This window comes from Hemiscyllium ocellatum, chromosome 31, assembly GCF_020745735.1.
Source record: "Hemiscyllium ocellatum isolate sHemOce1 chromosome 31, sHemOce1.pat.X.cur, whole genome shotgun sequence".
NCBI classification, from domain to species: Eukaryota; Metazoa; Chordata; class Chondrichthyes; order Orectolobiformes; family Hemiscylliidae; genus Hemiscyllium; species Hemiscyllium ocellatum.
The window spans coordinates 7,751,001-7,776,697 of record NC_083431.1 but is presented as its reverse complement, the minus strand read 5'-3'; the positions used below and the strand labels follow the sequence as shown (position 1 = coordinate 7,776,697).

Here is a 25,697-nt window from a genome sequence, read left to right as displayed (position 1 = left end):
AACATATAAGATAATCAGAGGGTTAGATAGGGTGGACACTGAGAGCCTTTTTCTCCTTGGATGGTGATGGTGAGCATGAGGGGACATATCTTTAAATTGAGAGGTAATAGATACAGGATAGATGTCAGAGGTAGTTTCTTTATTCAGTAGGAGGAGCATGGAATGCCTGGTCTGCAATACTAGTAGACTCACCAACTTTAAGGGCATTTAAATGGCCATTGGATAAACATATGGAGGAAAATGGAATAGTGTAGGTTAGATGGGCTTCAGAATGGTTTCACAGATTGGCGCAACTTCGAGGGCCGAAGGGTCTCTACTGCGCTGCAATGTTGTATGTTTCATTTTTCTAATCAGAGATGTATTCTGCTATGAGATGAAATGACACTTTTCTACAGCAGAAATCAGAACTCTGGCCCTTTTGGTTCAGGGGTATGGATACTACCACTGCACAACACAAGCCCCCCCCCGCCCCCCCCAAAATCCCCCAGGACCTTTAGATCTTCAGAATAATGGTCTCCCAACTGAGCTATTTCAACTTTTTTTAAAAACTATTAACCATCACGGGTAATCACATTATGCAGCCAATTAGGAATTTACATGCAAAACCCATTATGAACAATGCAAGTCACCAAAAGTGAGACTGGAATTGGTAGGGTGAGTGGGAAAGTGCAAAATGAAAGTGGGGTTGGTTTGGGAAATAAAGCACTGTATCACCAGTATCTAAAGGCATTGAGAGCATTGCTGGATAACTGGGCATGAAAAGATGATACTTTAATCAACCTATTCAGTCTTGATATGATACACATCTGGCTCAGATAGGAATTGAACTGGCTCAGGGTAGGGAATGGCTGCAATGCCATAAGGGCATTCTTCTGTGATATAGATATTTTCTAATTAACCTGTTCAGAAATGTGGTGGCACTCCTCTGGACCAGATGGGAGTTGAACTAGGGCCTCCTGGCTTGGAGGTAGGGACACTACCACTGCACCACAAGCATATCCTTATTTCTTTTTTCCCTTTTTCATGTTTTTATACCCAGGAATGCTATTAAGCACAATTGAGAAATTTTCCATCCAATAACATTATTTTTAAATTTTCCTTTGCTTTTGATTATCACTAGGAAGAGACTATCCTTAATTTAATTTGGCAATCAGTGAGATTTATTAAGTGAATCTTCTGTTTTAGATGGATTGAATAGGAACCCTGACCTATGCCTTGCTGATCCCAAAATGCACAGGTACTTTCCCCAAGAGACCAGATGCAGCTTTTTCACAATGAAAAAATACATGAATTTCTGTTGATGTGACAGGTGCTAACTGGGTTAAGAGGGTTCTGAATATCAGGGAAGAATCCTAACCATTTCCAATATCAATTATCTTCTTATGGGAGCTAACAACAATTGAACGTTTGAATACTGTATTTGAATTGTGCAAGACTCTGATCTCTGAGCAACATGATAATCATCAGTTCCAAGTACACAGAAATTTACAATGGACCACATCAGCAGTGGAACAAGTTTAGGCTAAAAACTAAATTCCTGGTCCTGCAAGAAATGATAACTTGTCAAGTTCATGCACATTCATTTTCTGCAAATTTAGATGTAACATGTTCATCAAGTTTACAACAGGCAAGCATTCCTTATTTTGAAATGGTTACTGGAAAAAACAGCCGAGTTTGCTTCTCAGCTTAGCCTGGTCACTGAAATTGAACAGATTCCTGTTTTGACCCAATGTTCACAAATGTTCCTTTTTAACTGGAGATCACAACAAGAACTCAAATTTCCCCCTTCCTCAAAACTCCCCCAACCTCTCCTTACCCAACTTCCTTACTAACAGATTTTAAGCCTAAAATGTAGTAGTCGAACTCTCTCAGACTCTGCATTAAATGTTAGCACTTTGGTCTGTAGGATCAGGGCCCACACTGTCCAGTCTATTTATCAATTGATTTATCAGTAAGTATCTGTAACATCAGGGGTAACACACATTTTACGGTTCAGGGGTAAGTTCAGTGGAGAGTGCCAAATCCCTTAATTACACTGACAAACCTCACTCCCCATCCAAGCAATGTGAAGAAAAGGCAGGAATTTGGATCTAAAAGATAAAGCAGATCTGATTGGCTACCTTTTGAACTATTCCAAATGAGGAAATTCATTTGACTCACTGGAGTTCTCACTGTGGAAACTTTCTACAGTAACAACAGCTGCTTGTTTCTTAATCCTGTTATCTTTGTCCTGCTACTGTATCCAATATCCCTTTCCATGCTCACTAGTTCCAGTTGCTGATTTGTAGTCCATTTACAGGTATGCCACTCAACATAAGAACGTTCTGCTGTCGGGCCTACATTTGTCTTTTCCTAACTTTCATATTTTTTAAAGCACAAAATTGTGACGTTGGATGTTTTCTGGAGGGTGGGATTGGAGCTGATTTTCCTTTGCCTGTCTCTTATAAAGTTACAAATCTTCAGCAGTGGAAGTCCTTTCTTTTTAAAAATTAGACAATAATAAGGAAACTGTGTGATAATGGCCACCATTATCACTTTCACAGGATCTTGGTTGGGGGGAGCTATTTAGCTGCTGATGAAGAACTTACATTTCATGTGTTGTAATTTCATGATATTATACAGCACTTGGTAGCCAAAACATACTTGTGTAGTCACTGCTGTAACATTTTATCACTGACAGGAAGTAAGCACTGATAATCAAGCCCCACTTTTCCACCAATTGCACCATTAATGGAAATGTTTGATTCAATTACCAAAATGATCAATTGCTTCTGTCTTGTACTGTTATCCAGAATAAAAGAAATGTTCACTAGGCTTCTTTAATGAACTCTAGTAATGGCTTATTATGTACGACACTTATTCTTTAAACAGGTGGCATGGCAGGAGGGACTAGATTGGGTTGAGATATCTGGTCAGCACCAAAGGGTCTGTTTCCATGCTGTACATTTCTATGACTATGACTGTATGACTAATTAACACAGACTATTATCTGGAATTAAAATTGTGTTTCTTTAATCCTACACACAGAATCTCACAAAACAAAAAGACATGTCTCAACAGAGCTGTTGTGAGACATTTTTTAAAGGGGTAAAAATAAATTCTGTGGCCTAGGGACTTGGAAATGAAATGTAATGTCTTCTTGTATCCACTGAATTTCCTGTTGACAAAGCCAAATTACTGACAATAATTGATTGATGGTAGATGTTGAGTTTTCATTGTGCTTAACTTGTATTTAAATCCTTGCAGATTGGACACAGTCCACCTCTCATTTTTAACCAGAAACATTATTCGGAAACTCCATCAGATTCCTAAGAACTTCTACAACGGAAAGGATTTCAAGAGAGTTTCACAGTAGCTGGGCTGTCTTTTTTTAATGACACTGACTTCTGCATCTGTAAAACAGAATCTCAAAACAGAAAAGGTTAAGTGACTATTAGCATAAGACCATACATCTATCGGACAGGACCAATGAGCTAATGTCTCATTCAAAATTCAGCACTTACAGTTGTACTGTATTCACAGAAGTGTTTTAAGAATGTCAATTTCTTTGGTATTCTGAATCTATAGTCCCTTCATATCATTTACCTCAACAAACGTTTACCTCAATTTCAATGTGGCAATTTTCAGTTGCTTTGTCACCCCATCTCTCTCTCAGAGGCTTCCTCCTTCCACTATGGTCTGTGGTATAGTGTTGCTTTATTATTGTTCCCATGAAGTACGTTAGGATATTTTATTACATTAGTTATTATATAAATATTGGTGTTGTTGAAAAAGATTTCCGCTGCCCTTTCTGCAAAGACGATCCTTCGTTTACTGCATCCAAACCCACAACCACTTTCATTTAGGGCATAGGCAGCAAATACATGGGAACACCAATACCTGCAAGTTCCTCTCCAAGCCACTCTGACTTGAAAATATATCACGTTCCTTTGCAGTTTGGAATTTTCTCCATAAGGACATTGTGGGTCAACCAATAGCGGGTGGACTGCAGTGGTTCAAGAAAGCAGCTCAGCACAACCTTTTCAAGGCAACTAGGGACCAGCACTAAATGTTGGCTAGACAGTGCAGTCTAAGTCCCATGAGAGAATAAGAAAAGTACAAATACAGATCACATACATTCAGATCAGGAGGGGTTTGTTGGACAACAACTAGAAACAAGAACCTAGGCTGTCCTGTAGCACCTCACCTGCTGACCTGGCTATGATCAACTAAATTAACACAGACCTGGGAAAACTTCTGATACAATGAGTCATTGAATGCAATACTGAATCAACAAGTTTCTTGTTATGGATATCACAGAGGAGAAACAGACATTGTGTGTTTCTCCATCGGAAGATCTTTCCAACAGTTGCTAATGATGATTTGTATATTCCATGTTAAATCAATATGGATTCTTGGTTAGACCATTCTGTTCCAGTCTGATCTCAATTATTACAACAATTACATAAGAGACAATCATAACTGTGTTTAAAAAATTACAAGAACTGTGCCAGAAATAAGGTTATACTTACTTTAAAAAAAGCACTGTATAGGCTGGACTTCTTTTCTCTGGAACAAAAAAAAGACAAAACTAAGGGATCTTTTATAAACAAACTATTTGTTAGGACAGATGTTTTAAAAAAGTTTCTATTTGTGTGGAATCCAAAACTAGGGACCATAAATGTAAAATAGTCATCGATAAGTTAAATAAGGAATTCTACAGAAAACTATTCATGAAGAGTTGTGATAGTGTGGCACTTGCTGCCACAGGGAACAGTTGGGGTATAGATGCTTTTAAAGGATGGCTGGATTAGTACACGTGAGATAAAGGAATAGAAGGGTTCAAAGAGGCTTATGTGGAACATACACACCTGCTTAACCATGAACATCCTGTTACTATGCTATATAAATGGTTGCTTTTTGAGACATGTTTTTCAATTTGTGGCAGAGAGGCTATTTCAGCTTGCCTCTCCCTCCAAAAACAAGACAACTGCACCACCACCTGACAAAGATAAAAACTGCAGCATACTTAAACACTCTTGAGCAAGGTTCAATTATCTTCACTTATAATATATATATTATATACAGAATTATCAACTGATGGTCCCAGATTTGATCTTTCATCTGTATTGACTGATCACAGAGAGGTTATAGAAATGCAATATTTATATGAAAAAAATAACGAGTTCCTGGTTCTGTGAGTGGTACAGTGGCTCTGTGGTTAGCATTACTGCTTCACACCTTCACATTGAGAATAATTTCCATTGTGTTGGGTGACACAATCACCTTACTAAATGGGACAGACTTTGAACAGATCTAGCAACTCAAGACTGGGCATCCACGAGGTGCAGTGGACCATCAACAGCAGCAGAATTGTATTCCAGCACAATTTATAACCTCATGGTCCAGCATATCCTCTACTTGACTATTATTCACTAAGTCGGGAGATCAACCCTAGTTCAATTGAGAGTGCAGGATGACATGCCAGAGCAGCACCATGCATTCTGTAAAATGAAATGTCAATCTGATGAAGCTATCAAACAGGACTACTTACATGCCAAATAGTATAAGCAGCAAGTGATAGATCGAAGTGTGCCCACAACTAATGGATGAGATCTAAGCTCTGTCGTGTGCCATATCCAATCATGAATGGCAGTGGACAATTAAACAACTCACTGAAGGAGGAGGCTACACAAATATTCTCATCCTCAATGATGGAAGGTCCATCACATCAATGCAAAAGATAAGGCTGAAGGATTTGCAATAATATTCAGCCAGAAGTGCAAGGTAGATAATCCATCTTGCACTCCTCCAGTGGCCTCTTATCATGACAGATAGCAGTGTTGAGCCAATTTGATTCACTTTATGTGATATCAGGAAACAGTTGAAGACGCTGGATACTGCATAGGCAATGGGCTCTGAAAGCATTCCAGCGATAGTGTTGAAGACTTGTGCTCCAGAACTTGCTGCTCCTGTAGCCAAACTTTTAAGAGTACAGTTACAATGCTGACAACTACCCATCCATGTACAAAATTGCCCAGCAAAGTTTGTACATAAAAAGCAGGACAAATCCAACACTGCCAGTTACCGACCCATCAGTTGACTTGTGATCATCAGTCCCTCCTCCCTACCTTTTATTTTAGCCTGCTTGGCACACCCTCCTCATTCCTGAAGAAGGGCTTATGCCCAAAATGTCGATTCTCCTGCTCCTTGGATGCTGCCTAACCTGCTGCGCTTTTCTAGCAACACATTTTTCAGCTCTGATCTCCAGCATCTACAGTCCTCACTTTCTCCTCACAACATAAATGCAATGGTTACAAAAGCAGGCCAAAGTCTAGGAATACTGTGGCAAGTAACTCACCTCCTGATTCCATAAAACCTCTCCATCATCTACAAGGCAAAAGTCAGGAGTATGGTTGAAAACTCCCCATTTGCCTGGATGGGTGCAGTTCCAATAACACTCAACCTTGAGACCATCCAGAACAAATCAGTCCACTTGATTGGCATCCTCTTGCACTAATGCGCAATAACAACAGTGTGTACTATCTACAAAATATACTGCAGAAATTCACCAAACATCCCTAGAATAACACCTTTCAAACCCATTAACCACTTCTATCTAGAAGGATAAGGGTAGCAGATACATAGGAACACCACCAACTGCAAGTTTCTCTCCAAGCCACACTCCATGCGGACTTTGATATATATCACCATTTCTTCATTGCTGCAGGGTCAAAATCATGGAATTCCCTCCCTAATGGCATCTTGGTTCAACCTAAAGCAGGTGGACTGCAGCGCTTCACAAATGAAGCTCACCATCACCTTCTCAAGGGCAACTACAGACAAGTTAAAAATGCTTGCCAGCCAGCGATGCCGATGTTCAAAAAAGTGAATTTTAAAAAGATGCAGAAAGCAGCTAAATTGCAATAGGGAATAACTTTACCTGTCTTTTCAACAAAAGAATAATATTCTGTAAATTGTGATGAACCAAATTATTAGTGTAGCTGAGTTTAGGAATATTATTAGTAAATAATTGGTACAGGAGAAATTAATGGGGCTTAGAGTCAACCTGACAGTTGAAATTCTATGATTTTAAAGAGGTAATCACAAAGATAGTAGATGCGTTTACTTTGTTTGTCCAGAACTCCCTGCATTCTCTTCATGGATTCTCATCCAGTCCTACCACAAATTTCACCATAGTCAATGTCATTCATGCCCCTATAAGATCCAAAACCATGGGAACAGGACAAGTGATTAGGCTGCGCCAACACAGATTTGTGAAAGAGAAACGATGCTTGACAAATATGTTGAGATCTTTGAGGTTGCAATCAGTAGTGTAGATAACCATGAACAATTGGATCTGATAGGAAAATTAGTCAAAAAGTTGTTAAAGGCGCACACTTCCTTACAGAAAATTAGGGCTATTGGGTTTGGGTAGTATATTAGCATAGATTGAAGATTGATTGAAAGATGGGAAACAGAATAGGAATAAACAAACCATTTTCAGGTTGGTAAAATGTAATAAATAGGAATATCTCAAGGATTAGTGTTCAGGCAACAACAATTTAAATATATCAATGACTAATGTATCCAAATTTGTTGGTGATACAAAGTTAAGTGAGAATGTAAGCTATGGGGAGATTGCAAAGAGACTACAAAGGGATTAATACAGGTTATGAATGGAAAAAAAAATCATGACACATGGAATATAATGTCAGAAAATATAAAGTTATTCACATTGGAAGGATAGTGGAAGGATTTTTTTTTTTAAATGAGAAACTAGAATATAATCCAGTAATGAGGAAGAAATATAAATCCAAATTGGCATAATGTGAGACTAGAGACGAAGCTGGAGGTAGTAATGTTTCCATTCACTTGCTGTATGTATCCTTCTACGTGGTGAAACAGATGTCAATTAACTGGAAGCATTTGTACAGTGAGATTTATCGCAGCCCCTCTAACCTTGTTTCAGCATGGGATGGCCAACCTAACTTTTTTTTTATTAATCAGTCATTGTATATGTATGTCTCTGGCTCACCCAGCATTTATTGCCCATCCCACGTTGCCCTTGAAAAGGTGATGGTTAGCTGTCTTCTTGAGCGACTTGTGACTTGTGACTATTTCCTTAAATAGGCCCACTATGCCATTATGGAGATAATTCTAGGATTTTGACCCAGTGACTAACTTAAAGAACAGCAACATTTTTCTACTTCAGGATTGTGAGTAGCTTGTATGGGAAGTTGCATATGGTGATATTAATTTTATAAGGGTTAGTAAATTTCACTGGTACCCAATGATAGATGACAGCATTAGCACCTCATCTCCACCAATAAATTTAAAGTTTTGCCATTTTAATCTAATGTCTTTCATTCTGTGTTAAGCAATCTTTGAACATTTTTTGACCAATTCGGAGGTTTTTTCTCAGAAACTTGACACATATATCAGAGGTGTAGTTTCTGAGCTTTAGTTTATAAATACTTCTTTAATGAACTTAGGGCAGCTCTCACTTTATACCTATATGTCAGTTCAAAAGGATTAAATCCAGTGGACTAAATAGGGACTTCTTTAATCGTGAACTAATAAGGAAATTCTTTTTCTCCCAATCATTAGGACATTCCTGACAATAAGTTCTCATCATGGTCTTTAAAGTTTTGATGGTATCTTTCTAATGCCCCTTGAGAATGCAAATGCATTGAAGACATAATTCACATATTAATAATTACTTCTTTCAATATGTAACATAAAATTACAACCTTGACCTGATTGTATTTCCTTGAGTAACACAAACCTTTTTTTTTAAAAAGAACTAGTTTTCCCACTACCATTTTTCTATAATTTTTCCCAGTACTGCTCTAGGAAATCTTATTGAGATATCCTTAATTGTTAATGGATACTGATTCCTACTCCTAGAATTAGGCAGGGGTTCTACACATAGAAACAGAAAAAAGTAGCAGCAGTAGGCCATTCAACCTTTTTAAGCTGCTCCAACTTGTATGGTCATGGCTGATTCTCTATCTCAATGCTGTATTCCCACTTTCTCCCCATATCCCTTGATGCCTTTAAAATCTAAAAAAATGTACCCATCTTTTTCTTAAATTATATTGAGAAAGAAGTAAGGTTTAATAAAAAGGCATTAAAACAGGAATAAGATAACGCCTTACAAGTTGGTACTATAGGCACATTTTACCAGACCATGAACCTTGAACATCTTAAGGATCCATGCCAGCAGAAATGACTACAGGAACTTTAATGATGCTCAGATCTATAACAATCTTGAGACCAAACTTGAGAGTAGAAGCAAATTCCTGCAAACAGGATATGAGAAAGACATAGAATGGAAGATTTCTGTTTATTATATAAGAATGAAATGTAAGCAATGTATCTGTATAAAGGTTGATGATTTACTGTACATATATATCAGACAGACATGGGAGACAGATATTGTACTGAGATAAGATAGATGTGGAACAGAGCCAAACAGATCTAGGCAGAGAATTAGACAGAATTCTGTTTAGATAGTCTAAGTCTGAGATTGTTTGAATAAACACAAAGTTAAACTTCATACTTGAGTCCTCCTGTGGTTTGTGTAAAGGGAATAACCACAACAAATATGAGCGGTGACTTGGCTTCCAAAGCTTTCTATGGGAGAGAATACAGCTTCACTACTGTTTGAGTAAAGAAATGTTTCCTCATCCCAGTCCTAAATGGCCTACCTTGTACGCTGCGTCTGTGACCCCTGGTTATTGACTCACCAAGCAGGGAAAATATCCTCCCTGCATCAAATCTGTCTAGCCCTGTTAGAATTTTATGTTTCAATCAGATCTCCTCTCATCCTTCCAAGCTCCAGTGACCCAAACTCACTTCAAAAGTATAGTCCTGCCATTCCTGTTGAATGAAACAATAACAGAAATTGCTAGAAAAACTCAGCAGGTCTAGCAGCATCTGTGAAGAGAAATTAGAGTAAAAATTTTGAATAGGGTGATTCTTCCTCAGAACTGATGGTAGCTAGGAAAATGTTGGTTTATATGCAGAAGATAAGATGGAGGGAGGGGGTAAGGAGTAAACGATAGGGTGGGAATAGTGCCCAAAGAGAGAGAAGAAAAGTTGGACAGACAAAGGCGTGGATAACGATCTGGCTAGGAGGGTGAATAGCTAATAATAGGGACTGTCAGTGGCTAATAATATGTTGTGTGTAATAGCAGACTACATGATAACTAGGCATGGTGTATGGGGATTGGGATAAGGGACATGGGAGAGCTCAAGCCCTAAATTTGTTGAACTTGATATTGAGTTTGGCGGGGGGGGGGTGCAGGGTCCCCAAGTGGAAATGAGGCGCTGTTCTTCCAGCTTGCACTGAGCTTTGCTGAAGCATTGCAACAAGCCTGAGACTGAGATGTTGGTCAGGGAATAGGGTGGTATGTTAAAGTGGCAGGCAACTGGAAGCTCAGGGTCTTTTTTATGGACATTACATAGGTGTTCTGCGAAGCTGTCACCCAGTCTATGCTTTGCTTTCCCAATGTAAAGGAAACCACATTGTGAGCAGCAAATGCAGCAGACTAGATTGAGTGAAGTGCAGATTAAACACTGCTTCATCTGGAAGGTGTGTTTGGGCCCTTGAATACTGAGGAGGGAGGAAGGAAATGGATAGGTGTTACACCTGCGCAGTTGCAGGTGCAGGGCTGTTGGAAGTGAAGGAAGAGTGGACCAGGTCCAGAGGGAACACACTGTTCCCTTCAGAAGGCTGACAAGGCAGGGGAGGGGAATATGTGTCTGATGGTGGTATCTTGCTGGAGGTGGCAGAAGTGGTGGAAAGATCCTCTGGATATGTGTGCTGGTGGAATGAGATAAGGACAAGGGGGATCCTATTGCTGTTGTGGGAGGGAAGACGGGTGTGAGGGCCAAAGCATAGAAGATGGGTCAGACCTGGCTGAGGGCCCTGTTAATGACAGTACTGGGGAATCGTCGGTTCAGGAAGAAGATTAGGGGTTTAGATAGGGTTGACCCTGAGAACCTTTTTCCACGTATGGAGTCAGATATTACGAGGGGGCATAGCTTTAAATTAAGGGGTGGTAGATATGGGACTGACGTTAGGGGTAGATTCTTTACTCAGCGAGTCGTGAGTTCATGGAATGCCCTGCCAGTAACAGTGGTAGACTCTCCCTCTTTATGGGCATTTAAACAGGCATTGGATAGGCATATGGAGGAAAGTGGGCTAGTGTAGGTTAGGTGGGCTTGGATTGGCGCAACATCGAGGGCCGAAGGGCCTGTACTGCGCTGTATTTTTCTATGTTCTATGTTCTAAGATGGACATTTTGGAAGCTCCTGTGTCAAAGTTGGCATCACTAGAACAGATGCAACAGAGATGGAGGAACTATGAGAATGGAATAATCTTTATAGGAAACAGGGTGTCAGGAGGTATAGTCAAGATAACTGTGGAAGTTGGTGGGTTTTTAGTGGATATTGGGGGCTATCCTATTTCCAGAAGGGCTCATGCCCGAAATGTCGATTCTCCTGCTCTTTGGATGCTGCCTGACCTGCTGCGCTTTTCCAGCAACACATTTTCAGCTCTGTACAGTTGCAGTAAGACATCCCTGTTTCTGAACTCAAATCCTCTTGCAATGAAGACCATTTGCCTTTCTAATTCTTGCTGCATCTGCCTGTCTACTTTCATTGACTTTTTTACAAGGACACCCAGACACCTTTGTACATTATACTTCCCAATTTATCACCATTTGAATAATACTCTTCCTTTCTGTTTTACACACCAAAGTGTATAACTTCACATTTAGCCACATAGTATTCATCTATTAAGTGTTTGCCCACTCACAAATCTATGAAGACTTTGCTAAATGGTTCTCAAAAACTTGGGAATAGAATTAAGGGCGCATGCTTAATTGATAGTTCAGGTTTCTCCACTATTTTACATGTATGACATGTCTGACAAAATTTAACCACATCTTTATGCAATCTTGACCAATAAAAGTATTTTAGCTTTTGAGACTGCATTTTGCTCATCCTGAAGTGAGCCACCATTGGAATTTTGTGAGCCACCTAACACATTTTATTACAATACTCAGAAGAAGCTACCACTGATTGGCTCACCGCCTGCTATTCAGAAAGTTCTCAATTTCCTCACTAACATTACCAGTATATTCTTGAAACAATAACACTCAGGTATTAGTTCTGACTCATTTTCTGAGAAGATGGTTTAATACAGCTCTTTCAACTCAGGATCAATTTGTTGCATTTCTGTTAAATAAGTTGATGTTATGATCCAAACTGATATTACCAAGAGATGAATCAGATCCCAGAATGAAATCTGTCTGGACAGAACATATTTTGTGTTTTATTCTTATTTAATGTGATGGTCTTTCACAGAAAGACTAGCATTCAGGCTGCAGATTCGGTTTAAAAAAATAAAGTAATTTATAAGTTAATATAAAAAAGCAAAGCTATCAACATACTCTATATCACAGTTTAAAAAATTTCAACACCTGGCAATACAAAATCCCACCTACTCCTCAACACTATCATTTTACAGATAATCAAAGTCCAGATAAATTTTCCTTCTCTTTAAAATCTGTAGGTCAACTTAAGGTAGTCCTTTCTCTTTGACTCATGCATTTGAGATATTAGACTTGAATAACTTTAAATGATCAATTTAAATTTCTAACTATAGAGGTTTTCAAAACCTTAAAACCTTACACTGAAGCAAAATATTCCCTTAACTGTTCTAAACAAACTCCTTTTTCCTGGTGAAACCATTCTTGCATCTGAACCTATTCAGATTTTTTTTTAATGGAATTAAAACTTTTGTAACTTCCCTTAAATAAAAGAACAATCTGGCTTCTGCTAAGCAAATAACATCATGAATCCCTACAGTTCAGTAAGAGGCTATTCAGCCCACCGGGTCAGCATGAACCCTCTGAAGACCATCCCACCCAGACGCAGCACGTCACCCTATTCCTAGAATTCCACATTTATCCTGGCTAATCCACTTAGTCTGCATAGCACTGAAGACGATGGGGCAGTTTAACATGACCAATCCACATTGCCTACATATCTTTGGACTGTGGTAGGAAACAGGAGCACCCAGAGGAACCCATATAGATACAGGGAGAATGTCCAAACTCAATACAGGCAGTAATCTATCTGGCATCAAATTCAGGTTTCTGCTGCTGTGAGGCAGTAGTGCTAACCACTGAACCACCATGCTACTCTTGGCTTAATATTGTTCCCTCATGTTGTAATATAAACAACATAAACAAACTTCCCTTAACATTCCATGATGCACATATTGATTTAAAGTCAAGGTCTGGGACGATTGACTGGATTATTTTTTAAATCCCTTCACACATAGAGGCAGCACCTTGTACCACTAGTTTAGATTCCAAACTCTTAAAAAGAAAATCACATATATAAAATCATTAAACTATGGACTAAACAGGTCAGTCTAATTTGCTTTATCTTCATCCTTTTTAGCTATGTTTTCATATCTAGCATTAGATAACTAAATTCCATTTCATCTCCCTTTTGTATAGACTCGTCCTAATTTTGTCAACTTTTATCAGCCTGAGATCTAGTTGCAAAACTGTCACAAAACAATCCAAGGTGTTCCTCATATGGCATTTCAGGTTTTTTTAAAAGTAATACTGGTTGCTCAAACACCCTTTGTGAAGCCAATATTTCTGACTCAACCAGGTCATTCCCAAGATAAAATCAATTCCTTCTATAGGTTTTTCTTCTATGACTCCAAGTATAACTACAACATCTACACTTATTAGGTCACTCTTTTATCCAATTCTATATCAAAGGACTAGTTTGTAACCTCCAATAAATATTGAATCCTTCGTTAGCCCCTCTGGAAGTGGAATTATATCTTCAGTGACCTCCAAAAACTGACTTGCTTATTTTACTTATGTTGAGTTTCACTGGAGCATGGTAGCAGACCCAGCATGCAAGCTGGAAGGAGCAGCATTTCATTTTCCACTTGGGAATCCTGCAACCTTCAGGATTCAAAATCAAATTCAATATTTTTAGGGCCTAAGCATCGTCTTCCATGTTCTTTCCCAAGTCCACACACCAGGCCCAGTCATCAAATGGGTTGCTACCACAATTAAACCATTGTCAGCTACTAATAGCCAATGATTGTCCCAGGTTGAGCTTTACCCATTCCTTTGTCCAATTGTTGTTTTCTCTCTCTGAGTTGTATTTCCACGTATTATTTACTTTGACACCATGCTCCCTCCACCCCAACTTCAGCATACATACCAATCTTTACTCAGCTGCAATCAGTTCAGAAGAAGGGTTACTGGACCCAAAATGTAAATTCTGTTTTCTCTCCACATATGCTGCAAACCTGTTGAGTTTATCCAAGAAATCTCAGTGGTTTGATTTTTATGGCAATATTCAGGAATTTTGTTTTTGATTTCTGACCCATCTTTCTTTTTCTAGTATATTTTGAGGGAACCGACTCCACTTGTTTGACTGCTATGGTTTTACCATCCTTTTCTTTCCTCCTACACTCTTGTCGGCAGTGTTGTTAGGCTTTCTACTACTATAATAGCTCTTCAATTTAATTTTAGCTATGAGCTTTATTATGTCAATGGAAGCATATTATTTTCATTACCTATTAAGTTTTCACTTTTTTCCTTTATTATTTTGACACCCTTCCGTTTGTTTCTTAAAACTAGTCTTTTTTCATCCCTGGATTTACTATTGCTCCAAATTGTCAATAGGTCTCAGATTCCTGATGAAGGGCTTATGCTCGAAACGTCGAATTCTCTATTCCTGAGATGCTGCCTGGCCTGCTGTGCTTTGACCAGCAACACATTTGCAGCTGTGATCTCCAGCATCTGCAGACCTCATTTTTTACTCACAGTGGGAATACCTTCTAAACATTTGCACACTTTCCAGTCAATAAAACATTAGATTTAGCCCTTGAAGCTCTTGCTGAAATGCTCCAGCAGCATTGACTTTAATGACTTTGAGGTGATTGCTACAAATCATTAAAAATGGCAATAACACACCCATCAAGTCTGCATCATGCTTTCAGTCCAAGTGCCTTAATGATGAAGTAGAACAATGGCAGAGAATGAAAGCAAAGGAAATGAATCAATGGGTCCAAGGAAGCAGCAAAAAATGGAGTTGAAAATAATTAGATCAACTATGAATTCATTAAATAGTGGAGCAGACTAAATTGTCCAAATGGCTGACTTCTGCTCCCCCATATTTTATGGAATCCTGTTCTCCAGAAACCACTACCTCATGGGATATCCTGCCTCATATATTCAAAGACCTGTGGTTGAGAATTGGCCACATCAGGGCACATGGAAGAAACCTGCAACAAATTTGACACTATCCTCAAATCAATGGCCAGCAATAATAGCAGGATTCTTAGAAAATCAGAATGTGATCATTTGGTTTTCCTTTTCACAAATTATGTTTCTCAAATCTATTCGAATTATTTGAGGAAGTAACAGGCAAGGTGGATAAAGGGGAAAATTGAGAATTGATACATAAATAATTGAAGCCTCAACATTGATCCTAGTCACTGCATACAATGTCTCTTGATTAAATTTTAAAAATATAAACCATTAGTACTAAGTTAGTCTGAGCACTGTACTTTTTAAAGCAAAACAATGGGGCTATTTCTGGGTCTGCAAATTGTGAAGGAGCAAAGATGGCCTTTAGTAGAGTGATATACTCTTCCTGTTGGTTGTGCAAATATAGGGAGAGTTTCCATGTTACTGATGATTATGTCTCCAGGAAGTATCTTTGGTTGTGAATTCTATCAGTTTGCATGGATCAGTTGGAGCGGCAGTTAGAGGCAATGAGGAATTTACAAGAGCAAGGGGGTGTGATGGATGGCAGTTATAGGAAGGGAGAAAAGTCACAGGTACAGTCAGGTAGATGGGTTAACTCCAGGAAAGGTAGGAGGGGTAGGCAGGTACTGTAGGAGTCTTATGAGGCTATCCATTTCAAACAAGTATGCTGTTTTGAGAAACGTAGGCGATGATGAACTCTTAAGGGAATGTAGCACGAACAACCAAGTTTTTGGTATTGAAACTGGCATAATGTAATGAGGGATACTTTGGGTCCCAAGCAATCAATTTGATAGGAGACTCTCTAGTCAGAGGCACAGACATATGTTTCTGTGGCCAGGAGCGAAAAATCAGAATGGTGTGTTGCCTCCCAAGTACCAGGATCAAGGATGTCTCAGAGAGGGTGCAGAATGTTCTCAAAAGGGGAGAGGGACCAGCAGGCGTTCATTGTACACATTGGAACTAATCACATAGGAAGGGAACAGGTTGGGATTCTGAAGGGAGAACATAGGAAGTTCATAGGGGAAAAGAATTCACATTTTTGGATCATTGGAATTTCTTCTAGGGTAGAAGTGACTTGTACAAGAAGGACCAATTGCACCTGAATTTGAAGGGGACTAATATACCAGCAGGGAGATTTGGTAGAACTGCTCAGGAGGATTTAAACTAGTAAGGTTGCATGGTTTGGGGAGTTGGAGGGGGGGAGGTGTGGTCCCAGGAAAATACTGAGGAGAGAGATTAAGCTGAGAAAGGGAGCGAATCAAACAGTCAGGGCAGGCAAAGAACAAAGCAGAGAACAAGGTAGGATTGATAAATTAAACTGCATTTACTGTACTTCAATACAGGAGGCCTAACAGAGAAGGCAGATGAACTCAGGGCATGGTTAGGAACATGGGAATGGGATATCATAGCAATTACAGAAGCGTGGCTCAGGGATGGACAGGACTGGCAGGTTAATGTTCCAACATACAAATGCTATAGAAAGGATAGAAAGGGGGGCTAAGAAAGGAAAGGGAGTAGCATTCTTGGTAAGGGATAGCGTTACAGCTGTACTTAGGGAGGATATTCTGGGAATACATCCAGGGAAGTTATTTGGGTGGAACTAAGAAATAAGAAAGGGATGAAGACCTTATTGGGACTGGATTATAGACCCCCTAATAGTCAGCAGGAAATTGAGAAACAAATTTGTCAGAAAATCTCACTTATCTGTAAGAATAATAGGGTGGTTATGGTGCGGGATTTTAACTTTCCAAACATGGACTGGGACTGCCATAATGTTAATGATTTAGATGGAGAGGAATTTGTTAAGTATGTGAAAGAACATTTTCTGATTCAGTATGTGGATGTACCTACTACAGAAGGTGCAAAACCTGACATACTCTTGGGAAATAAGGCAGTGCAGGTGACTGAGGTGTCAGTGGGGGAGCACTTTGGGACCAGCAATCATAATTCTATTAGTTTTAAAATAGTGATGGAAAAGTATAGACTGGATCTAAAATTTGAAGTTCTTAATTGGAGAAAGGCGAATTTTGATGGTATTAGGCAAGAACTTTCAAAGTTTGATTGAGGGCAGATGTTCGCAGATAAAGGGATGGCTGGAAAATGGAAAGCCTTCAGAAATGAGATAACAAGAGTTCAGAGGCAGTATATTCCTGTGAGGATGAAAGGAAAGGCTGGTAGGTGTAGGCACTGCTGAATGACTGGAGTAGTTGAGGATTTAGTTAAGAAAAAGGAGGCAGTATATATCAGGTATAGACAGGAGAGATCGAGTGAATCCTTAGAAGAATAAAAAGGCAGTAGGAGTATACTGGGAAATCAGGAGGGCAAAAAGGGGACATGAGATAGTTTTGGCAAATATAATTAAGGAGAAACAAAAGGGTTTTTATAAATACATTGAGGATGAAAGGATAACCAGGGAGAGAATAGGGCTCGGCAAAGACCAGCAAGGCAGCTTATGTGGGGAGCCACAGGAGATGGGGGAGATACTAAATGAGTATTTTGCATCAGTGTTTACTGTGGAGAAGGACATGGAGGATATAGAATGTGGGGAAATAGATGGTGACAGTTTGAAAAATATCCATATTATGGAGGTGATGGTGCTGGATGACTTGAAATGCATAAAAGTGAATAAATCCCAGGATCTGATCAGGTGTATTTTGGAACTCTGTGGGAAGCTAGAGAAGTGATTATTGGGGAGAAAGTGAGGTCTGCAGATGCTGGAGATCAGAGCTGAAAATGTGTTGCTGGAAAAGCGCAGCAGGTCAGGCAGCATCCAAGGAACAGGAGATTCGACGTTTCGGGCATAAGCCCTTCTTCAGGCCCAATGCTATGATATTTGTATCATCGATTGTCACAGGTGAGGTGCCAGAAGACTAGAAGTTGGCTAATAAGGTGCCACTATTTAAGAAAGGTGGTAAGGAAAAGCTAGGGAACTTCAGACCCGTGAGCCTGACATTGGTGGTGGGCAAGTTGTTGAGGGAATCCTGAGGGATAGGATTTACATGTATTTGGAAAGGCAAGGACTGATTGGAGATAGTTAGCATGGCTTTGTGCATGGAAAATCATGTCTCACGAACTTGATTAAGTTTTTTGAAGAAATAACAAAGAGGATTGATGAGGACAGAGTGGTAGACATGATCTATATGGATTTCAGTAAGGTGTTCAACAAAGTTCCTCACGGGACACTGATAAGCAAGGTTGACAGGAGGAAGTAGCCATTTGGATACAGAACTGGCTTGGAGTTGGAAGACAAAGGGCGGTGGTTGAAGGTTGCTTTTCAGACGTGAGGCCTGTGACCAGTGGTGTGCCATAAAGATCGGTGCTGGGTCCACTACTTTTTGTCATTTATAGAAATAATTTGAATGTGAACATAGGAGGTACAGTTAGTAAGTTTGCAGATGACACCAAAATGGGAGATGTAGTGAACAGCAAAGAAGGTTGCCTCAGAATACAACAGGATCTTGATCAGATGGACCAATGGGCTGACGAATGGCAGATGGAGTTTAATTTAGATAAATGCGAGATGCTGCATTTTGGAAAAACAAATCAGAGCAGGACTTATACACTAATGGTAAGGTCCTGGGGAGTGTTGCTAAACAAAGAGACCTTGGAGTGCAGGTTCATAGTTTTTGAAAGCAGAGTCGAAGGTAGATAGGATAGTGAAGAAGAAGTTTGGTTTGCTTTCCTTTATTGGTCAGAGTATTGAGTATAGGAGTTGGGAGGTCATGTACAGGATATTGGTTAGGCCACTTTTGGAATACCGTGTTCAGTTTTGGTCTCCTTCCTATCGGAAGGATGTTGTGAAACTTGAAACGATTCAGGAAAGATTTACAAGGATGTTGCCAGGGTTTACAAAGTTAAAAATCACAACATCACGTTATGGTCCAACAGGTTTAATTGGAAGCACACTAGCTTTCGGAGTGCCGCTCCTTCATCAGGTGGTTGTGGAGGACACAATTGTAAGGCACAAAATTTATAGCAAAATTCTGTGTGAGAGTGTCTGTATGCGTGTGTGTGTGTGTGTGTGTGTGTGTGTGTGTGTGTGTGTGTATAGCGCAATGGTAGTCATTGGTAGACATGAACCTAAGGTCCCCGTTGAGGCTCTCCCTTTGTGTATGTAACTTAGCTATCAGCCTCTGCTGAATTTGTACTTGCAGAGTTACATTGTACTTTGCTCAGAAACTGCATGAATTCATGTAAAACTCTATTATCTCACTTTTTAGATTAGAATCGATCTAAACATTGTGGCACAGACAGAGAACACAGGGGGCTAACACCTTCAACATATTGTCTAGCTAACACCAATTGTTACAGTTAACCTGAGAATGCAACTTTTAAAAAAAGTTTTGTGATTTACACATGAAAGAAGTGAAACTATCATGGTATTCGAACAGATGAAAGACTCAACAGACAATCAAGTATTTTTCAATGTATAATTTCAGTTACATCACACTGTAAACTTTTGCTATAAATTCTGTGCCTTACAATTGTGTCCTCCACAACCACCTGGTGCTCCGAAAGCTAGTGTGCTTCCAATTAAACCTTTTGGACTATAACGTGGTGTTGTGATTTTTAACTTTGTACACCCCAGTCCAACACCGGCATGTCCAAATCATTGCCAAGGTTGGATGATTTGAGCTATAGGGAGAGGCTGAATAGGTTGGAGCTATTTTCCCTGGAGTGTAGGGGACTGAGGGGTGACCTTATATAGATTTATAAAATCATGAGGGGTATGGTTAGGATAAGTAGACAAGATCTTTTCCCTGGAGTGGGGGAGTCCAAAACTAGAGGGCATAGGTTTAGGGTGAGAGGGGAAAGCTATGAAAGGGACCTAAGCGGCAACGTTTTCACACAGAGGGTAGTGCACGTATGGGATGAGCTAACAGAGGAAGTGGTGGAGGCTAGTACAATTACAGCATTTAAAAGGCAGCTGGATGGTATATGCATAGAAAGGCTTTAGAGGGATATGGGCCAAATGCTGGCAAATGGGACTAGATTAGATTAGGATATCTGGTCAGCATGGAGAAGTTGGGCTGAAGAGTCTGTTTTTGTGCTGTACCTATATTACTCTATGACACCACTCAATCACAATGATTAATTTATCTCCAGCTTGTTTTCTTTTAGCCTAACAATCCTCTATCCATGCCAATGTGTTACCCTTTACACCATAAGCTCTTATGGTATGTAGTAACCTTGTAAATGTCACCTTGAAAAAATGCCTTCTGGAAATCTACTATATAGTGATTGGAATAATGACCAGTTGGATCTCATTGACGATGACATCCTTGATTGGAGTTGATAACCTGGGCCAATCAGGGACCTCTGGCTGACAGACATAAACAGGAGATTCAGAAAGTCCCTCATTCTAGGGACTGGCTCTGACCAGGCTAGTCAGAATCCATTTACTGTGCATATGTAAATAAAAGGTGACTCGGTGAATGGATACTTGTCTCCTTGGAATTATTTCATACTCGTTCTCATTTATATACTTTGCTTGTTACTTCTTCAAAGAACTAATAAATTAGTCAAACATGATTTCTCTTTCACAAAACTACGATGAAGCAATCTTCTTGCATTATGATTTTGTAAGCAAATCCTCCTTGGGCAGCATTTCCCTCTGATCAGCTTGAGATTTCCTGCTTTCTGTCGCCTCTCCATGATTAAAGGAGTCACATTCTCTATTTTCCAATTTGATTAAGCCTTTCCACAATGTAGGGAATTTGGGAAAATTAAAACCAATAAACCTACAGTTATATTCCAAAAGATAACTATATTTAAACAGAATTCAAGTCCACACTTTTATGTGTGAGTTTTATTTTGGTTAATCACACTCCATTAAATTCACACCCGATTACAAGTTCCTTATTTGCATACCACCATTTCAAAATCAATTTGCTCTTCAGTAATATATCCATCACCTGTTCCCTCATTTCATTACACCTCAGATATTCATTTAAGCATTTTAGATGATATCATCTACTATGTCAGCAGCAATTTATTTTGCTATCCTAGGATGAAGCTCATCGAGGTCAGGTGACTTGTCAGATTTTAGTTCTAATAATTTTCTCAGTGTCCTTTCTCTGATGCTTGAATTTGTTTTGCATTCCTTGTTTCTTTCATAAAATATCTGTTAAATTCATCTGCTTACTTTTCATTATTAATTGTCTTTAACTTTCCTTTATTAAATATTTATGGAAACTTTTACATTTTAAAATTTTTTCTACCTAACTTTTACTGGCACACTATTTTCATCTGTCTTATTAATCTTTTGATCACTTTTTGCTATCCTTTAAATTATTTTCAAAATTCTTACCTGCCACGCATCTTTGCACAATTATATGCTTGTGTTTTCAATTTAGTGGAATCTTAAATTTCCTTAGTTGGCTATGGATTGTGCATTCTCTCCTTAGATTCTTTCTTTCTCACTGGAATGAATCTTTTCTCAGTGTTCTGAAATATCTCCTTAAATGTCTTGTCATTGTATCTCTACCAATCTATTCCTTAACTTAGCTTTCCCAGTTCATTTTAACCAGCTTAGTCTTTATGTCCTTATAATTGCCCTTAATTAAGTTCAACGAGGTAAAAATAATGTCTGCAGATGCTGGAAACCAGATTCTGGATCAGTGGTGCTGGAAGAGCACAGCAGTTCAGGCAGCATCCAACGAGCAGCGAAATTGACGTTTCGGGCAAGAGCCCTTCATCAGGAATAAAGGCAGTGAGATGGAAGCATGGAGAGATAAGCTAGAGGAAGGTGGGGGTGGGGAGAGAGTAGCATAGAGTACAATGAGTGAGTAGGGGAGGAGATGAAGGTGATAGGTCAGGGAGGAGAGGGTGGAGTGGATAGGTGGAAAAGGAGCTAGGCAGGTTGGACAAGTCCGGACAACTCATGGGGACAGTGCTGAACTGGAAGCTTGAAACTAGGAAGAGGTGGGGGAAGGGGAAATGAGGAAGCTGTTGAAGTCCACATTGATGCCCTGGGGTTGAAGTGTTCCGAGGCGGAAAATGAGGCGTTCTTCCTCCAGGTGTCTGGTGGTGATGGAGCGGTGAAGGAGGCCCAGGACCTCCATGTCCTCGGCAGAGTGGGAGGGGGAGTTGAAATGTTGGGCCACGCGGCGGTGTGGTTGATTGGTGCGGGTGTCTCAGAGCTGTTCCCTGAAGCGCTCTGATAGGAGGCGCCCAGTCTCCCCAATGTAGAGGAAACTGCATCGGGAGCAACGGATACAATAAATGATATTAGTGGATGTGCAGGTAAAACTTTGTTGGATGTGGAAGGCTCCTTTAGGGTTTTGGATAGAGGTTTGGGAGGAGGTGTAGGCACAGGTTTTACAGTTCCTGCGGTGGCAGGGGAAAGTGCCAGGATGGGAGGGTGGGTCGTAGGGGGGGCGTGGACCTGACCAGGTAGTCACGGAGGGAATGGTCTGTGCAGAAGGCGGAAAGGGGTGGGGAGGGAAATATATCCCTGGTGGTGGGGTCTTTTTGGAGGTGGCGGAGATGTCGGCGGATGATTTGGTTTATGCGAAGGTTGGTAGGGTGGAAGGTGAGCACCAGGGGCGTTCTGTCCTTGTTACGGTTCGAGGGGTGTGGTCTGAGGGCGGAGGTGCGGGATGTGGACGAGATGCGTTGGAGGGTATCTTTAACCACGTGGGAAGGGAAATTGCGGTCTCTAAAGAAGGAGGCCATCTGGTGTGTTCTTTGGTGGAACTGGTCCTCCTGGGAGCAGATACGGCGGAGGCGGAGGAATTGGGAATACAGGATGGCATTTTTGCAAGAGATAGGGTGGGAAGAGGTGTAATCCAGGTAGCTGTGGGAGTCGGTGGGTTTGTTCCACTCTTCAATCCTTTAAAGTGAATGTTACATTAAGTCATATTATAGTTTGCACGTTCTCCCCGTGTCTGCGTGGGTTTCCTCCGGGTGCTCCGGTTTCCTCCCACAGTCCAAAGATGTGCGGGTCAGGTGAATTGGCTATGCTAAATTGCCCGTAGTGTTAGGTGCATTTGTCAGAGAGAGATGGGACTGTGTGGGTTACTCTTCAGAGGGTCGGTGTGGACTTATTGGGCGGAAGGGCCTGTTTCCACACTGTAGGGAATCTCTAAATAATCAGTCCTACACAGGGATGCTTTCACTATAATGTCATCAAGTATTGTATCACACAAGGCATCACAATCTTACAAAGTCAGCTGGATTGAAAAATTGGTTTATTAATATTTAACAGTTTATGTATGTTAATATTTTTTCTGCTAACATCATGACAATAGATGAGCTGGTTATTTACTTAAGTAATGTTTGTGGGAGCTTTTCTACACAACAGTGTCCATGATTTAAAAATTACTTTGTAAAGTGTTTTGTCAGATCTGCTTTCGTATACCTGTATTGTATGTGTAATGTTAAATAGTATTACTCTACCACCTAGTGTCAAATGTGAGAAATTACAACTGCAGCTGAAGGCAAAACTACAGCCAAAAACTGGTCAATCTAATCCAGAATTAAACCAAAATCCCCATTTGAGCAATATTTTAAAAATTCATCAAAATAGGAGATTATTTTAATATATGTAAAAATAGAAAATTCATGAAATATTTAGCAGGTCAAGCAGCATGTGGAGAGAAAACTAGAGTTAAAAACATAAGCCCAGAAAACATAGGAGCAGAAGGATGCCATTCAGCCTACCAAGTCAGCTGCACCGTTCAGTATCAGCTGATCTCATAACCCTCAACTCCATTTTCCTACCTTCTCCTCATAACACTTGATTCCCTTACTGATGAGAAATCTATCACAGCTTTGAATATACTTAATGAGAAAGTGAGGACTGCAGATGCTGGAGATCAGAGCTGAAAATGTGTTGCTGGAAAAGCGCAGGTCAGGCAGCATCCAAGGAGCAGGAGAATCGACGTTTCGGGCATGAGACCTTCTTCAGGAATGATTACAAATATTACCAAGATTCACCTTTTCAGTTTCAACATCAACATTCCAGACACTAAAATCTCAATGTAGGGTCACGCTGTATTCACACAAAAGCCTGTGCTATGGCTATAATTGGTTTCCTATCAGCAAAGGTTTCTGCAATCACTTGATGTTATTTTCTTTATTCATGTCTCTTCCTGAATTCATTAAACAATATTCAAGGGGCAAAAAAAAGAGAGGAAGTAAATCCAATAGCTATCATTAGAGAAAAAAGTGCAAGGGAAACTATGACATGAAAGCTGATAAGTCCCTTGGACCTGATGGGATGCATCCTGGGTTATTAAAGGAAGTAGTTAAATAAATAGTTGATGCACTGGTAGTAACTTTCCAGGAATCCTTAGATTTTGGAAAAATCCCAGAGAATTAGAAAACTGCCAATGAAACACCCTTACTCAGAAAGTGAAGGTGACAAAAGACATAACTATAGGTCAGTAAGTTTAACTTCTGTTATTGGGGAAATTTAGAGTCTATTATAAAGGATATAATAGCAGACCATTAAAAATGCTAATTTGCTTAAGAAGAGTCAACATGGCTTTGTGAAGAGGAAATCATGCCTGACAAATTCACTAGCATCCTTTGAGGAGGTAACAAAGTTGCTGAACAAAGAGACCTCGGAGTGCAGGTTCATAGCTCCTTGAAAGTGGAGTCACAGGTAGATAGGATAGTGAAGAAGGCATTTGGTATGCTTTCCTTTATCAGCCAGAGTATTGAGTGATAATACTCAATACTCTGGAGGTCATGTTGTGGCTGTACGTTGGTTAGGCCACTGTTGGAATAGTGCGTGCAGTTCTGGTCTTCTTCTTATCGGAAAGATGTTGTGAAACTTGAAAGGGTTCAGAAAAGATTTACAAGGATGTTGCCAGGGTTGGAGGATTTGAGCTACAGGGAGAGGCTGAACTGGCTGGGGCTGTTTTCCCTGGAGTGTCGGAGGCTGAGGGGTGACTTTATAGCGGTTTACAAAATTATGAGGGACATGGATAGGATAAATAGACAAAGACTTTTCCCTGGGGTCGGGGAGTCCGGAACTAGAGGGCATAGGTTTAGGGTGAGGGGGGAAAGATATAAAAGAGACCTACTTCCCTCATCTAAATCAATGTTTATTTTAAGTAATTGTAAATTGTCAGAGCACCCCACTAGTTACAGGTTGCCATCAAGAAAACATCCCTTTATCTCAAATCTCGGACTTCCATTAGCTAGCCAATTCTTTTTCCATGCTGATATACTACCCCTAATGCCATGGGTTCTTATCTTATTAAGTAGCCGAATATGTGGTTCCTCATCATATTCCTTCTGAAAATCCAAATATATTACATCTAGTGCTTCCCCTTTATTTTCCTGTTTAGAGTCATAGAGATGTACAGCATGGAAACAGACTCTTCGGTCCAACCTGTCCATGCCGACCAGATATCCCAACCCAATCTAGTCCCACCTGCG

General features: G+C 40.0%; 1 long non-coding RNA gene across 1 annotated transcript in view; it reads right to left on the bottom strand.

Moving 5' to 3' along the window:
- Positions 1–3,344: 3,344 nt before the first annotated feature.
- LOC132830555 (uncharacterized) overlaps positions 3,345–25,697 on the bottom strand; it is a 30,843-nt gene continuing 8,490 nt past the window's right edge. The window contains exons 3-4 of the long non-coding RNA XR_009646388.1: positions 4,512–4,548; positions 3,345–3,406 (exon numbers count right to left, since the gene is read on the bottom strand). This is a non-coding gene — a long non-coding RNA (uncharacterized LOC132830555). The remainder of the gene's footprint in view (positions 3,407–4,511; positions 4,549–25,697) is intronic.